Here is a 13,165-nt window from a genome sequence, read left to right on the forward strand (position 1 = left end):
ATTAATAATCTGATATTCTTTTCAGACCTTGTTGTTTCCAAGGGAAGGCAACAAGATTCCAAATTCAGTGTAGTGAAGGAAGGACAGAGACAAAACAATCTGAGACACATTCTTAGAAAGTTACGGCATGGCAAAGCCAGGTCCCTTACAAAGACTAAAAGTCATGACAAGCCCTGGCATATTATGATTGTGAGTCCGTTTATATGCACACATTCCCAAGGTAATCTAAGCCTTTAAGATTATAAAATAACTAATACAATTAAAAATGTTAAAGATTCACAGAAACACAGTAGATCACTAATATTCAGAAGAACAAAAAGCAATTAAAACCATTATATGTTTGCATGTGTGTGTACACAGACAGACAAAATGAAAGACAATATAATAAATTAGGATAAACAAAATCAATATCTCAGATAAATTTTAAATCAACGTCTAGTATACATCTAACTCCACGGCTATCAATTTTTGTCTAAAAAGAAACGTAAAGATTGGTTTAAAATGAAAGTGCTGAATGGTGTCCTCATCTGGGTGTTAACGCAAAGTACATTTCATAATTTATATTCATGAGTTCTAAAACTCCTGGGAAACATCCATAAAGTGTTGCAGTACATAAGCTGAATTAGGGTCCATTCTGTGGGGGGTGGGGAGTGTTACCTTTGAAAGGCGGTAATCAGTGCTGTATGTCTGTCGTACGTCAAACAAAGCAAAAGAAACCACTTATATTATTCCTGACATTGCTGCAAAGGGCCTTTATTGGCATCACACAAAGGAGAATATGTATGTGTAATGAAACATCTCATCTCTTCTTTTAAAAGGCTGTCATTAAATATAATCCAAAAGTACCTGTGTGGAAGTGTGTGCATGTGTGAGTATGTGTGACAGTGAGACGGAGAATTCAAAAGGCAAACTAGTTTTCACCTCCCGGTCCAATCATTTCTGGGAATTGTGCTTGAAATCTAGTGTTATTATTAGGTCAAATTCAAAGGAAGTTGAATATTCTATGGGGGGGGGGGGGGAAGAATGGAAAAACGTGAGGTCCTGTAGAAATAACTTCTGCATGTTGAAACACATGCATGTCACACCCCATTTGTCTTTCATATTTAAGAATAAAGCCGCCTGTCCTGCAGCAATTATTACACAGCATACCCTTTATTTTTAAAAATGCAAGACTTTGGCACAAAGAACCAAAAAGGGGGGGGGGGAGGGAAGGAAGAAAGAATTAAACTGATGAAAAGCATTTATGTCATGGTTTAAATTAAGACCTTTGTAATGTAAGAATGACATCAGCAGGAAGCTTAGCTGAATGAAAGTAAGATACTGTACTGTTGGTGTTATTTTAAAACATGGGTAGGCAAACTAAGGCCCGGGGGCCGGATCCGGCCCAATTAGCTTCTCAATCCGGCCCGCGGACGGTCTGGGAATCACTGTGTTTTACATGAGTAGAATGTGTTCTTTTATTTAAAATTCATCTCTGAGTTATTTGTGGGGCATAGGAATTCGTTCTTTCCCACCCCCCAAAATATAGACCAGCCCCCCACAAGGTCTGAAGGACCCCTGCTGAAAAAGTTTGCTGACCCCTGTTTTAAAATATACATACATTGACAAATCCTCTCTGTACACCAAACTGGACAGGGTGGAAAAGTGGCCCCAACAGACACATTATGATAAAAAAGAACTGACCTAGGATCCTATCTGATATTAACAGAGATGTGTGAAAGTGTGTACAGTGGTGCCTCGAAAGACGAAATTAATCCGTTCCGCGAGTGTCTTCGTCTAGCAGTTTTTTCGTCTTGCGAAGCAACCCTATTAGCGGCTTAACGGATTAGCGCTATTAGAGGTTTAGCGGCTATTAAAGGCTTATCGGCTTAGCGGATTAGCTGCTAAAAGGCTATTAAAGGCTTAGCGGCTTAGATAAAGGGGGGGGGAAGCAAAAAAAAAATCTCAAGACTCGCAAGACATTTTCGTCTTGCGAAGCAAGCCCATAGGGAAATTCGTCCTGCGAAGCAACTCAAAAACGGAAAACCCTTTCGTCTAGCGGGTTTTCCGTCTTGCGAGGCATTCGTCTTGCGGGGCACCACTGTATGTGCTTGTGTAGCAGGGGGGAGTTTGGAGTCAACCAAGTAAAGGATAACATTATTTATTATGCCAATGCAAATTTACAGTTACTGTTGCCTGTGACAATAGACGTCCAGCATATGGCAAATGGTGCATTTTCAGCACCCAGATATATAGGCAGGAAGTTCTGGAAAAACTCCAGAGGGAAATTACCAAGATATGCTCCATTGACAGGAACAGGAGAAGCTGCCCTGAAACATTTCCCCCTGTAATTCTATGGAAGCATCACAGCAGGATCCATGCAGTGTTATTTATCCACGCTGTGATGGGACGATGAGCTGCTTGTGTGTAAAATCCTAGTCCCTCAGAGTTTGGTCAAGTTTGCAAACCTCTGTCTGTAACGGAGCCTCTTAAACATGGCTCCGTCAGTCGCTGGCAGATTCCGACAGTGGTTGCTTTCGGAATCGCTTCCAACATAAAAGCTCCTTAACGGAAACACGTCTTCTGGACTCTCTGCGTGACAGTTTCCGGCGAGGAGTGGGTGTCCCTACAGGAGGTCCTGAAACCTCCCCACTGTTTTCGCTGGAAGTGTCTCTGAGCCATCCCTCCAGCTCCCTTTCCCTCAGCCCAGCTCCTCTCCCCCTACTGGTTCCCTCTTCAGCTGCTGAGTCTCTCCCAACCTGTGTGAGCCCTTTCACTTCCCTTCCTTCCGATGGCAGTTCCCTGACATCCACCTCCCCTCCAGGGCCCCCTTCATCCCCTCTCGCCCCCTCCTCTACGGGCGGTGAGGAGGCAAAACCCCGGAATGAACTTCCTTCATCTTCCGATGTCCCGAACACTTCTCTCCACCTGTTGCGGTTCCTGGTCTCGAAGTACTCCTCCTCCTCAGAGTCCATCTCCCCTTCCCCTTCCGATTCCGAGAATCCTTCCAACTCCTCCTCCTCATCGGTGGTCCCAAAGTATTCCCTCCGGAACCTCTCCACAGGCTGAGGTTTCCTTGGGAACCTTTGATGGAACGTTTCTATCAATACCTCGTCATTGATATCTTCTGCCATTACCCAAGTGTTTTCTGACTCCGGTTCTCCTTCCCACGCTACCAAATACTCCACCTGATCCCCCTTCCATCTGGCGTCGAGGATTTCTGCCACATGGCTGCTGCATTCCCTTTCTTCTATGACCGGTCCCCGAGTGGCCATCCCTTCTCGTCCCCCCTCATACGGTGACAGTAACGACCTGTGAAATACTGGGTGCAGTTTCATGTGGTTGGGTAACCGGAGCCTGAAAGCCACTGGGTTGACCTGTTGAATGACCTCAAAGGGACCCAATCTCCTGGGTCTTAATTTCTTACAACCTCCTTTGAACGGCAACCCTTGGGTTGACAGCCACACCCTATCTCCCACCCTTATGGTTTCACCTTCCCTTCGGTTCTTGTCTGCCTGCCTCTTGTATTCTTCCTTCGCCCTTTCTAAGTTGAGTTGGAGCTGACGATGGATTGCTTCCATTTCTTCTACAAAATGCTCGGCTGCCGGGACACCCCATCTCTCCCCTTCTCCCCCTGGGAAAGCCCTGGGATGACACCCATAATTAGCCAAGAAGGGGCTCATCCCTGTGGACACATTCTCGGCATTGTTGTAGGCAAATTCCGCCAGCGCCAACTTTTCTACCCAGTCATTCTCTCTGTCATTGACATAACACCTCAGGTATTGCTGGAGGACCCCGTTTGCTCTTTCCGCCTGCCCGTTGGTTTCAGGGTGCCGGGCAGTCGAAAAGTTGACCTCCACCTGCAGTAAGCTCATGAGCTTCCTCCAGAACCTGGAAGTAAATTGTTTTCCTCGGTCTGAGACCACCCTCAATGGCACCCCGTGCAACCTAAAAATGTGTTCTACAAATAACTTCGCTGTCTCTTCCGCCGTGACTGCATGCGAGCAGGCTACAAAGTGGCACATCTTTGTTAGTAGGTCTACCACCACCATGATGGCTGTTTTCCCCTTGGACTTCGGCAGATCAGTCATAAAATCTATCGACACTGCCTCCCAAGGTCGTTCTGGGGTTGGTAAGGGTTCTAATAGCCCCGCCGGTGCCCGCCTCTCCCCTTTGGCTCGCTGGCATTGCTCACACCCTCTTACATACTCCCGTACATCTTCCCTCACCTTAGGCCACCAAAATTCCCTGGTGACCAACCACATGGTTTTGTGTTGTCCAAAATGCCCCGCCGTGGGGCTGTCGTGCAACTGCTTGAGTACCCTCCCCCTTAAGTCTCCTTCAGGGATATACAGTGCCCCTTTGTAATACAAAGCTCCATTTCTTTCCTCGAAACCCCCTGGTTCCTCTCCCTCACCCCTAAGACCTCTGAGCTTATTCTGGGCGTATTCATCATTCTCTGTTTCCTCTACCAGTTCTCTTTGTCCCACCAATGCCGCCCCACACACCCAGCGGTCCTCTGGAATGACATGTCTCTCTTCGGGTGCTCCCTCCCCCTCCAAATATTCAGGTTTGCGTGAGAGAGCGTCCGCCCTAATGTTCTCTGGGCCTGGCACGTAACAAATCTCAAAGTTAAATTTGGAGAACTCCTGGGCCCATCTCACTTGCCGTTGGTTGAGCACTCGTGCCGTCCTCCAATACTCTAGGTTCTTGTGGTCAGTGCACACTTGCACCTTATGTTGTGCGCCAATTAGCAGGTGCCTCCATCTCCGGAACGCCTCATGAATGGCTAGTAGTTCTCGGTCATACACCGTGTAGTTCCTCTCGGATTTGTTCAGCTTTCGCGAAAAAAAGGCACACGGTCTCCACTCTGACTCCTCCTTCCCTGGCTGCAGAAGCACCGCCCCAATAGCTCTGTCTGATGCGTCAGTTTCCACTCTCATCGGTTTTTGTAAATCCACATGCAGGAGTTGTTGTTCCGAGGCGAAGGCCCTTTTTAGTTCCTCAAATGCTCGCTCCGCCTCCTCAGTCCAAACGAACTTCTTCTTACTGCTGAGACAGTCCGTAATGGGCGCCGTCAGGTGGGCAAAGTTTCGGATGAACTTACGATAGAAGTTCCCAAATCCTAGGAACCTCTGCACATCCTTCCTTGTTTTGGGTGTTTTCCATTCCAGCACCGCCTGGACCTTGCCGGGATCCATGGCCAATCCCTTGTCTGACAGGCGATACCCCAGGAATTCCACCTCCTTGGTATGAAACTGACACTTCTCCAGTTTCACCCACAGCTGGTTGGCTTGCAGCCTGCTCAACACTTCTCTGACGTCTCTCACATGCTGCTCCTCATTCTCAGAATACACCAACACGTCGTCTAAGAAGGCCACACAATTCTTGTAAAGCAAAGGCCCCAGGACGTGGTTCATAAACGATTGAAAGCACGCGGAGCCTCCTTGTAGGCCGAAGGGCATAACTAAATATTCAAATGCCCCCAAAGGGGTGAACATGGTGGTTTTCCATTCATCCCCCTTCCTTATTCGTATCAGGTTGTACGCCCCCCTTAGGTCCAGTTTAGTAAAAATCTTTCCCTTCCTGACCCTTGTCAAAATGTCGTCAATCCTGGGCATAGGGAAAGCCACTGGTTCTGACACTGCATTTAAGGCCCTGAAGTCACACACAAGCCTCGGCTTGTTCGTGTTTTTTTTATCCACAAAAAACACTGGGCTGCCCCCCACCGCCCTGGACTCTCTGATGAACCCTCTCTTCAGGTTCTTGTCAATGAACTCTCTTAGCTCCTGCATCTCTCTGTCTGACATGGCGTACAGCTTGCCTACAGGGAGCTGTGCCCCAGGGAGTAAATTGATTTGACAGTCAAAGGGTCTATGCGGGGGTAATTGGTCAGCTTCCCTTTCGCTGAAGACGTCGCGGAGATCTGCGTATTGTCGTGGTACCTTCACGTTCTCCGTTACTTCAGTCCCTGCTAGGGTGGCTTGGGCCCCTGCCAAACCCTTTCCCTCTTTGCAGTGTTCTAAGCAATGTGCTGAACCAAAGAAACCACTCTCTGATGCCAGCCCACCAGCGGATCATGTAACGCTAGCCAGCTCATCCCCAATATAATGGGAGCTCCTCCCAAGGTGGCCACATTAAACGCTATCAGTTCGGTGTGCCTTGCCACCTTCATTATCATTGGGACGGTCTGCAAGCTGACTTCTCCTCCCAACAGCTCCCTGCCATCGATCGTGGTCACCTGCAGGGGGTTGCTTAAAGGGATCGTCTGTATCTGGTGTTCAGCTGCAAACTCTTTGCTCATGAAATTGCAGGAGCTGCCTGAGTCCAACAGCGCCTTTATCTTTAGAGGGTGTCCGTTTGGCAGCTCTAGCGCCACTTCTATCACTAGGGCGGGTTTAGGAGGTTCTGGCGTGGGCACTTTCACTGCTCTTTGGCCTGGCTGCTGTGCCCCGACGGTGGCAGCCAGGCGTTGGCTTTTACTTGCTTCGGTATTTCTTCCTCTCTTCCCTCCACAGCTCCTACCATCCCTTGCCATTCCTTCCTCTGGGGGCAGACTCTGGCAAAGTGACCTGGCTGTTGGCAGAGATAGCATTTCCGGGCGCCTTTTCCCTCCTTCTTTCCCCCCTCACTGGGCTTTGAAACTGCGCGCGCGCGCGCTGTTCCGATTTCCATCGGCTCTGCCGGCGGGAAAGTTGGCTCTGGAATGTCTGGAATGCGGAACTCCTTCCAACGTTCCCCCTTCCCTTCCCGCCTCTCCAATGCTCTCGCCTCCTGGCGCGCTCCTATGGTCAGCGCTGATTTGGTCAGCTGGTCCATAGACTCCGCCCTGGGCGCCCGGGAAAGTTCGTCTTTCACAGCCGAAGAAAGCCCTTCTTCAAAGAGCATTTGAATGGGTTCCGCCGATAGATCCCACCCCAATTTATGGATCAACATGGTGAACTCAGTCCAGTACTCACGGACAGATCGGCTCCCCTGTTTGCAAGCCATTAACTGTCTGCGGACCACTCCCTGTTCAATATCGCTGGAAAACATCAGATCCATGGCGCGAAAGAACTTCATCGTGTCCTTTAGGACGTCACTATTCGCTGCCATCAGGGGTCTAACCCAGTCTCTCGCCCCCTTTTCAAGATGCCCAATCACGAAAGCCACTCGTGATTCCTCGTCAGGGAATTCATCAAACTGCAGATTGAGGGCATATTGCATCTCTGTCCGAAAGCCATGATAGTCTTTGGGCTCCCCCCCAAACTTCTGCACCAATCCTGGTACCTTTCTGACGAGCTGGGTGTCTTTCCCCTTTTTGTCTGCATCCTGAGCCCTCCTCTCCTCAAGCCTCGCCGTCTGCAGCGCTAGCTGGACCTCCAACACCCGGTACCTTTCTTCCAGGCTTGGACCCGCTCCAGCTCCTGCTTCTCCGTTTCCGGCTGGGTTGCTCATGATGCCTTCTCCTGCACAAGCTGCTCACGAAGACTGTCGGAATGCTGTGATGGGACGATGAGCTGCTTGTGTGTAAAATCCTAGTCCCTCAGAGTTTGGTCAAGTTTGCAAACCTCTGTCTGTAACGGAGCCCCTTAAACATGGCTCCGTCAGTCGCTGGCAGATTCCGACAGTGGTTGCTTTCGGAATCGCTTCCAACATAAAAGCTCCTTAACGGAAACACGTCTTCTGGACTCTCTGCGTGACAGTTTCCGGCGAGGAGTGGGTGTCCCTACAGGAGGTCCTGAAACCTCCCCACTGTTTTCGCTGGAAGTGTCTCTGAGCCATCCCTCCAGCTCCCTTTCCCTCAGCCCAGCTCCTCTCCCCCTACTGGTTCCCTCTTCAGCTGCTGAGTCTCTCCCAACCTGTGTGAGCCCTTTCACTTCCCTTCCTTCCGATGGCAGTTCCCTGACACACGCTTATCAATTTTATGTTGGATTCAGATAACTGTGGGGTTTATAATGCTGTTATTTTAGTAAGGTGTTGAGCATCTTACAGTAGGGAAAGAAGCAACGTATAAATTAAATCAAATGACAGCAATAAAATGATAGCAATTCAGTTTTCTCTTTTTGATGCAGGATCCCTGTTTCTTGTTTGTAAAACTTTCCCTGAGTAGTACTGTACTGCCTATGGTTGTAGCTAAGTGCTACTCAGAGCTGACTCATTGAAATTAATGGAACGGAGTTGACCGTGGTCATGAATTTCAGTGTGTCTACGCTGGGTAGTACTAGCATTGAATTCAACCCCCCAACAGCCATGTATCCACTATGGATATCTGCCTCCACCTTGCCCATGGCGTACTCAAATTCTGGGCCCTGTATATCCACTAGTTAGACAGCAAGGCATTTCCTGCCCCACAGCTGCCCTACAGGCAGACTGAGTGGTTTCAAAACCTGGGCATCTCGAGGCCTTCCCAAGCGTCCTTCTGCCGCTCAGCAAACTAATCCATCCCATAGGATCACACCCTCACAGTAGTTTCTATTTTCACTGACAGGCTTTTAGGTCAGAGCCAATAAAAAGAGGCAGACTGTTAGAAAAGAAATGTGTATTCTCAGTAGATAAAAACAAAATAACTCTGTGGTTGGAATAATTCTGCAATTAAAATGCTAAAAAAGTGATAGGTTTGATTGGGCATGATTAATGAAACCATGCATTCCTCACATTCCTGTTATGTTCATGTGGAAGTATAAACAACAGCATTCCAATCATGTGTAATCCCTGCCTTCCTGAGACCGTAGGCAAAGTTGTTCATAGTTCTACAAGCAAAACATTGAAAATGTATGTGAGCTTTGCCTTTCTTTCCAATGGGAGCCAGATCAAGCTCTGATAATTTAACCCACAGGAGACATCAGAGTTAAAAAATACAAATATAAATCCATTTATTTGCTTTTACTTCGTTTTGTGAAAATGTGTCATATTCTCAGGTTTAATTTTCTGGTGTCATGAGTAGCTATAGTTGTGGAAAAATTATACTGGTCTTTGATGAGCAATCAGCGATAAGGCATGTTCAGAATCCACAAAAATGAATTAGGTTACAGTCCTATGCTCAAATTCTGCTGGTTAAAGGGCTCTACGATTTGGCAGAATGTCCGCTATGCCGACAGAACACAAATATGCCAAGGCAGTGTGGAGACCTCCAGATGCTGCTGAATCATGTCTGCTCATTGGCAATGTTAGTTGGGACTGATGGGAGTTGTAGTCCAACAAAATCTAGTGGCCATCACATTTATCCCTGGACATCATGACAGATGCATTGGTGGAACGCTCTAAAAACATAGTGATTCTACTGGCAAAGATGTGCTGGTGACACAGCTAAAATAGGGTGGAGCTGTGGGTGAGATAGGTTTGGCCCAGGGAAGAAGCACACCTGCCACTCCCCAGCCACTCTGGGTGGCTTACAGCACATAAAAAATAGTAAAACATTAGACATTAAAAATTTCCAGATACAGGGTTGCCTTCAGATGTAGCTAGCTTGTGGCTGGTAGAAGAAGAGGAGGAGGAGGAGTTTGGATTTGAGATCCCGCTTTATCACTACCCTAAGGAGTCTCAAAGCGGCCAACAATCTCCTTTGCCTTCCTCCCCCACAACAAATATTCTGTGAGGTGAGTGGAGCTGAGAGACTTCAGAGAAGTGTGACTAGCCCAAGGTCACCCAGCAGCTGCATGTGGAGGAGCGGGGAAGCAAACCCGGTTCACCAGATTACGAGTCTACCACTCTTAACCACTACACCACACCGGATCGCTCGCTCACGTACTATTAAGGTTGATGGACTTGTGGTGCTGTGGTGTCATTTTGTAGTTTGGGCTAGGGGGCATGTCCCTTGCTCTTGTGGGTTCATTGGCTCTCACTATGTGTGGGTGTTGTCACCAACACAGTCCCTGACTGGTGGGCTTTGGCTGTGTTCCCATAGATGCTGTGAGCATATCTGCCATTTCCCCGCCTTTTTAGATGTACTGGTTTAAGAGATGGCAGCTGTTCTGCTGCCAAAATGGCAGTGTATCTCACATTCTATTTAATTCACCAGCACTGCTTAAAAAAGTAAAAGAAAACACATAGAAGTCCCACTGAAGAAGAAGAAGAAAGGTTCTTTACTTACTGTTTCTTCATATTTACAAGGATGAGTTCCTATTCTTAGCCTACAAGTGGGAGTGAGTTTCTTGGCTGTTTCTTCAAGGATAGAGACGGGAGGAAGGGGCGGAGCTAGTGGGAAACCACAAAGTGTATTTTCCCCTGACTGTCTGTTAGTCTCAAGCCTGCCCTCTACTGGCCGGGGGTATGCAAGGTTGCTTATACCCAGCAATAACAACATGGTGTGCTGCCTTATTATCTAATTATTAAGTTGTGCTTGTCAGCATGAAATTTTTAAAAATCAGGGCCCCAAAGCCAAGGGCCACACTAGCTGATAATGTTAGCTCCTTAACTACAGGGATTGTTTGGTTTCTAAAACACACAATTTGGCTACACAGGATGCCTTATCTGGATGTCAGTAATGGGACTTTAATCCTTTGTCTCCCCTTTAATATTAGTTCAGAATACAATGGTACCTCAGTTTTCAAACATATCGGAAGCTGAACGTTTCAGTTTTCGAATACAGAAAACCCAGAAGGAAATGCTTCTGTTTTCGAATGCACCTGTTATTTTTTTCAGTTTTCTGCAGACCACCCTTTGCACCTCGGTTTTCAAATGTTTCGGAAGTCAAACAGTCTTCCGGAACGGATTACGTTCAAAAACCAAGGTACCACTGTACTTCAAATACTGGCAAGCACGGAGGAGGGGAAGCCCCATTCTCTTTAACAGGAGCTTATTCTTCTGTGCAAGGGACGCGGGTGGCACTGTGGTCTAAACCACTGAGCCTAGGACTTGCTGATCGAAAGGTCGGTAGTTCGAGTCCCCGCAACGGCATGAGCTCCCTTTGCTCTGTCCCAGCTCCTGCCAACCTAGCAGTTTGAAAGCACGTCAAAGTGCAAGTAGATAAATAGGTACTGCTCTGTCAGGAAGGTAAACGGCATTTCTGTGCACTGCTCTGGTTCCACCAGAAGCGGTTTAGTCATGCTGGCCACATGACCCAGGAAAACTGTTTGCAGACAAATGTCAGCTCCCTTGGCCAGTAAAGCGAGATGAGCGCCACAACCCCAGAGTAGTTTGCGACTGGACTTAACTGTCAGGGGTCATTTACCTTTATTCTTCTGTGCAAAAGGTGTGATCTAGATTGGAACTACGTAGCCATACACTAGAGCCATATACTAGAGTCTCCCCTAATCCAGATCTCTCGCTCGCTCGCTCACTCGCTCTCTCTCTCTCTCTCACACACACACACAGGCAATCTATGTTTCTAAAAATCCTGCACTTTAGGGCTTTTTCCTGGGGGGACACAGGGGTACGCATACCCCTAAACATTTTGTGAATCTAAGTTTGGCCTCACTGAGGGGCAGTATTTCAATATGTGTAGGAAAATGAGAGTACCCCTAAACATTTTTTTAGAAAAGGAAAAAAAGCACTGACTTTAGGGCACAAATATGGAGCTAAAGTTCTGCCTAGTTTGGTCTTGTGATAATTTAGGTAGGAGCCCAACCACCTGTTCTTAAAAATGCATTAGAATTTTGACATGGTCTTATCCTGGTTCCATGTACACGTGTCTAGCTACTGTTCGTCATGCAAATTGTTCCTTGTATTTCCTTGGTCTCATCAGCAAAGCGTGTGTAGATGTTTCCAAGATGGAACCCATACAAGACTAAACAGTCCTCTGAAGCAGCATCTTGCGAAGGTAGTGATTGAGAAATTGCAATCTAACTGCTTTTTCTAGAATAGCAAATGAACAGGCCAAACCTCAGAAGTGTAAGAATAGCTGATGCTTTCTCTGATAGTCTTTTGCAGGTAATAAAAACAGGGACTCTGGGCCTGTTGCATATCAAAATAACGTTAGACAGGCTGCCTCAAATCTCAGTTGACTCATTTTCCTCACTCCAGTGAGGAAATGTTTTATTTGTATCATGATTATCTGGAATTGAAGTTCCACACAAACGCACATGGAGCAAGCCAATAAAAACTAAAAATGTAGGGCTGAACTTCATGTGATGGGCAGTTCAGTGGTTTTTCCTCCTGTCAAGATTTGTGGTTTTCTTTAAAATAAAAATAAAAATTGAAATTACTTGTGAGATGCTGAATTCATAATGGTAGAAGTAAGGATCTGTTTAACCATTTCCTTGCTCATTCAAAATATACCCTTCCCTCCCCCCCCCTTTATAACTTCCTACTTACCTGACTGAAACCTCGTAATTTATTCACCTGTGGGGACAATACAGCTCAGGAGGGGTTATTTTGTGAGAGCAAATGGCAGGAAGGCAAAGGTAAAAGTTGTTTAGTGAAGGTGCCAGATGTACAACCATACAGAGGGAGTCTCACAATTTAGGGGCTCCCACAGGGAATACCCTCAGAAGTGGTTTTAGGGTAATGTGACTAGTGTGGTTACACAGGGCACCACACTGCAAGGGGCAGTAAACAATGCTGTAGAATGGAGCACAAGTGGAAGCCGGGGTGGGGAAAGTAATTTCACTATTGCAGTTGGTCCCTTACCTTTCCCGCCCCAACCTGGCCACAGTGATCCATGCGACGGTCACCTCCAGGTTTGACTACTGTAATTCGCTCTACATGGGGCTGCCCTTGAAGCTGTCCCAGAAACTGCAGCGGGTGCAGAATCCTGCAGCAAGCCTCCTCACGGGGTCCCTGCCATGGGAGCGTATTCATCCAGTGCTTTTCCAGCTGCACTGGCTCCCGGTAGAGTACAGGGTCAGATTTAAGGTGCTGGTTTTGACCTTTAAAGCCCTTCACGGCCCAGGACCCTCGTACCTACGAGACCACCTCTCCCGGTATGCCCCACGGAGGACCTTAAGGTCCATAAATAGTAACACCCTAGAGGTCCCGGGACCTAAGGAAGTTAGATTAGCCTCAACCAGAGCCAGGGCCTTTTCAACACTGGCTCTGGCCTGGTGGAACGCTCTGTCTCATGAGACCAGGGCCCTGCAGGATCTGATTTCTTTCTGCAGGGCCTGTAAGACAAGAGTTGTTCCGCCTGGCCTTTGTCTTGGAATCAACTTGATCCCCTCCCCCTCTTTCCTTTTTCCTTTCTCCTTCTGTGATGGAACTCCTAAATGGGGACTTCCCTGGCTTTTTTCTGGCCCACGTAGGACCAGTCTGGATAGCTGGCTTTGGT

The sequence above is a fragment of the Podarcis pityusensis genome, assembly GCF_964106645.2.
Source record: "Podarcis pityusensis genome assembly, chromosome: 7".
Classification (NCBI taxonomy): domain Eukaryota; kingdom Metazoa; phylum Chordata; class Lepidosauria; order Squamata; family Lacertidae; genus Podarcis; species Podarcis pityusensis.